The 4,329-nt window shown below is 37.0% G+C and overlaps 1 long non-coding RNA gene across 2 annotated transcripts; it reads right to left on the bottom strand.

Annotated features, from left to right (window-relative positions):
* Positions 1-1,832: 1,832 nt before the first annotated feature.
* LOC127075347 (uncharacterized) lies at positions 1,833-3,138 on the bottom strand. Of its 2 annotated transcripts, none has more exons than XR_007786395.1 (2): positions 2,632-3,138; positions 1,833-2,504 (listed from the first exon to the last, which is right to left on the bottom strand). It is a non-coding gene; the product is annotated as an uncharacterized LOC127075347 (long non-coding RNA). The 2 variants fall into 2 exon arrangements; XR_007786394.1 differs by having other exon boundaries at positions 1,833-2,499.
* Positions 3,139-4,329: the final 1,191 nt, after the last annotated feature.

Genomic DNA, 4,329 nt, shown 5'->3' with positions numbered 1-4,329 from the left:
ATTAATTGTCATTTTTATTTTATGTTTTCGCGATTTTATGCGTGAGTTGTCTATGTTTTTGTCCTACAGGTCCAGGTAGAAGAACCGAAGGATTTGAGGCAAGACAGTGAGGAGTTCTAGCAAGCAAAGAAAGGAAAAACACTCCGTACAAGAGGCCTGACACGCCCACCCGTGTCACCTGACACGGGCCGTGTCAGGCAGAAGGCAACCCAAGACTAAAGGCAGAAGCCTGACACGCCTGACTATGTCAGCTGACACGGCCCGTGTCAAACCAACAGAAAGTCGTGTTACGACACTATGGGCGTGTCAGGTTAGGCAGTAAACTGACACGACCACCCGTGTCAGCTGACACGACCACCCGTGTCAGCTGACACGGGCCGTGTCAGCCCAGGTGCAGATTTTCCCTTTTTTGGGCTTTTTATCGGGCTTGAGCTGCAAGGATGTTCTAGAGATTTCCATATTTTTCCTAGGGATTTTTCACTATATTAGGAGACCTTCTACCGAAGAAAAGATCATCTTGGAATGAGGAGAACAGAGCATTGTCAGACGAGCATGGATTACAGAGATCAAGGAATTCAGAGAGCGGGAGGTTTTTATGAGCTGAAGCGATTGAAGATCCAAGTCATCTAATTACTTGTAATGTGTATTTTTTATCCGGAATTTGTTTTGAACAATATGAGTAGCTAAACCCCCCCCCCCCCCCAATGTTATGGCGGTGTCTCTGATTTTGAATTGTAATGACTATGAGTTTATGATTGCATTTATAATATTGTTTTTACGGTAATCTTTTGATGTGTTTAATGCTTTCTCTTTCGTACTAATCGAGATTGTCGTGTGGTTATCAATAAGGTTGGACCTTCATTGATAAAGTTTTCATTAGATTACTCTATAGTAGATATCGCCTAGGACTAGGGGTACCCTATATGAATCAGAGCATTATTGATATAATAAAGCTTAACGCCACCCTAATTGCCTATGGACATATAAATTAGGGTAGAATGATTAAAGGTTTTCTCACCAAGGACTTGGGAGAAAATATCCTTGAGAACTGGTAGTAATTGATATTTCTTGATGCAATAGTGACTCAGAGTTGTTACAGGGATAAATCATACACCTTCCCTGACATTGTTCCTCATACCTTGCTGTTGTACCCTAAAATTTGCTTTAGATTTATCTGCATTCATCCATTATGCATCATCCATTCTTTAACCCTAATTCACGCCATCGACTTTTTGGTCAACCAATTTGACCAAAGTCAATCGTCCGTTCTTGAGTCCATATTATCTCGACTTTGGTAACATCAATCGTTCTCCTTACTCTCTCGATTTACATCATTGTTGTGTCCATCTAGGCCTCTCGATTTACATCATTGTTGTGTCCATCTAGGCCTCTCGATTTACATCATTGTTGTGTCCATCTAGGCCTTAGGATTGATGCTATATGGGTTTTATTTCAAAATCGTTTCTAATTTGAAGTCAATCTCGATTAAGGTTTGGTTCATTAATCGGATTCTAATTAATCCGTGATTACAAGTTGATTAAGTTCAAGTCAAGTCGAATTTCAATTCAAAGGTGGATTTCCAATTCAATTTTAGTTTTAAATCAATTCCAATTTTAACTTTATTCAATTTTACTTTTAAATTAATTCTAATTAGTTATCAATTTTTAATTGGATTTTTTATTTGATTGTGAAATGTCAATTTTTAAATTGATTTTGAATTGGTTTGGATTTAATTGAATTTTAGATTTTTTTTCGTGATGTAATATCAACTTGAATTTAATTAAATTAACTTGATTTTTGATTTTCTAATAGATTTTAATACCATAGTTCAATTTAAATCCAAAACCAATAAAGGTCCACTATTACATCAAAATAAAATAGAAGTACATTGGGTCACCATTCTAGGCTCAAGCCCATGTCCATCACCAAGTAATACCAGAACAAGGCAACTGAAGAACAAACGCTTGCTGCAACATGACGTAATGAAACGAGATCAAAACGCAGGTAATGAAACGACAAGCTGCTGTAAGCCAAAACGCAGGTGACGGGTGCAGTATCAAAACGACGACGATGCAAGCTCCAAACGCGAAATGCATGAACCAACAACAGCAAACCAATTTCCAACTACCTGCAACAGAACTTCAAAACCGCAACGGAAATTCCAATCCATAATAATAAACAAAACCAATCCAATCTAAAAAAACTTCAACTAACCAATCTAACAAACTCCAACTAACAGCATTATAACTCCTAACAGATTTACACCAAGATTTTTTAACGGAAGCTAATCGATCTAACAGATTGAAAATGTATATAAGCTGGTATTGTGATCTACTTGGAAGGATCTTTCATTTTTCTACAGAATCGACACTGCAACTCTCACAGTTACATGAGTCTTCATCATTATCACTTCACCTTCTTCCTCATTCCGAATAACCACCACGGCACAAGCAGCTTCCCGACGTCTTCTTCTTCCTTCCCTTGAATCGCAGACGAACTCTGCACTACAAACCACACGCAACCCTCTCTCAACCACGCATCAGTAGCGAATGTAAGAAGCAACAAACACGCTTCTACGGAAGAGAATAAGAAGAAGGAGAGTAAAAGGAAAGAAGAAGAGAATCGAGGCACCTGTGAGACCGTTACCGTCGAGCCGCCGCATCGGAAGATTCCTCTACTTCGAACCGGTAAGTTATCCCTCCACCTCTTGCTTCTTTAAGCAATATGAATCTGATAAATACGCCCGCGTTCCTCCTCGATTTAGCATAAAACTAAGTATCGGTGAACTCTCCATTTTCGATTTGGAGAAGACGAGTACTGAATCCAATAATTCGGATTCAATTCGACGAACGTCTTGGATTCGGAGTTCAACTTGCTTCATGGAGTCGTGTGAATTCTCGACAAAGGAGAAAAGACATCTAAAGTGTTGAGTTGATGCAGGGATTTAGGAGAAGACGAGAACGCCTCTCTCGATGACGACCAGGAGAACCCGTTTCCGTTCTCTCCCCGCGGCCGTGAAATTCCGTCTAGCTTCGGGAGGAATCTGCGATCGTTTTTGTAGCTTCAGGGTTCGTTGGTGGGTCAGACTTGGGGTTTGGATTTCGTTCACCCAACAAGCAATGGGCCCGTGGCCCAAGTCTTCTCTTGGCCAAACCCTCTATTTACACCCTCAAACAACATACTCCTTTTTTTGTGTTAACTCCAGATTTTTTCGGGAAAGGTTAATGGGCCCTGGATCATGGGCTTATACCTCCCCAGCGTTCAGATCTTGGCTTTGTTGTTTGTTAATCCATTGCTGTTCACACCAAAATTCCAAGTTCTGCACCTTCCCCTTTTATTTAACTCTTGGTAATCTATTTAATTAGGATTTATAATTAGGGATTCATTTTAATTAAATTGGTTAGAATAATCAGGTTTAGGAACTAGTTAGGATTAGATATAATATTTTAGATCATAAAATTGTTTTAATCTTGGAATTCTTACAAAAAAATTTTAGAGTTAATTAGGTAGAATTAAAGTCAATTAGGTATTGGATTCGAGTGAATTTTGGTTTTAATTAGGAATATCAGAATATTTTGGATTAGATTTTGATTCATGATAATCTTGATTAATTCTTATAAATAATAGATTTTAGATTAATTAGGTTAAATAATTTTTAGATGTAAATACTAATTAATTAGAGTTTTAGAACCTTTTAGAATTTTAATTAGCATTATTAGAAATCTTTAGATAATTAGAATTTTTAGAATAGTTTATTTTTAGAATTAGAGGTTAATTGAAAATTGGCATAATTAGGTCATTAGGATTAGTCCCTTATTAAATGTTGATTATCATATCCTAATTTTCTTAGCATAATGACTATTTTGCCCTCAGGGCCTAAAATCTTGATTTTAATACATGCTCTCCTAGCTTAGGGATTCTAATTAGAAATTCCTGATTTAATGCATGATCCCTTAGCTTAGGGATTTAACTAGAATTGTCTAATAGTTGTTTAATTTAATAGTATTTATTATTATATATAATTCAACTATTATTTTTCCCATCGATTAGTGTTAACCAAAGGACACTTTGGTCAACCAAATCCTTTGTAATCATGTTGTAAACCCAAGTCTATTTTAGGTGATCAAAAACCCTTGATATGGCAAGTTTGTTGCGCTCAAGCTATCATGTATACGCTCAAGACCTCAAGGTTCAAATACAAGATCAAGACTTCAAGTCAAAATCAATCAAGCATAGCTAGCAAAGTGGACTACTTCTCAAGCATTGCAAAGGTCAACACTTGGTAAATACAATTTAAATTGTATGAAATGAGCCTTAAGTAATAAGGAA

This window comes from Lathyrus oleraceus, chromosome 4 (genome assembly GCF_024323335.1).
Source record: "Lathyrus oleraceus cultivar Zhongwan6 chromosome 4, CAAS_Psat_ZW6_1.0, whole genome shotgun sequence".
NCBI classification, from domain to species: domain Eukaryota; kingdom Viridiplantae; phylum Streptophyta; class Magnoliopsida; order Fabales; family Fabaceae; genus Lathyrus; species Lathyrus oleraceus.
Note: the sequence above shows the minus strand (reverse complement) of the source record. Positions and strands in the feature narration are given on the sequence as shown.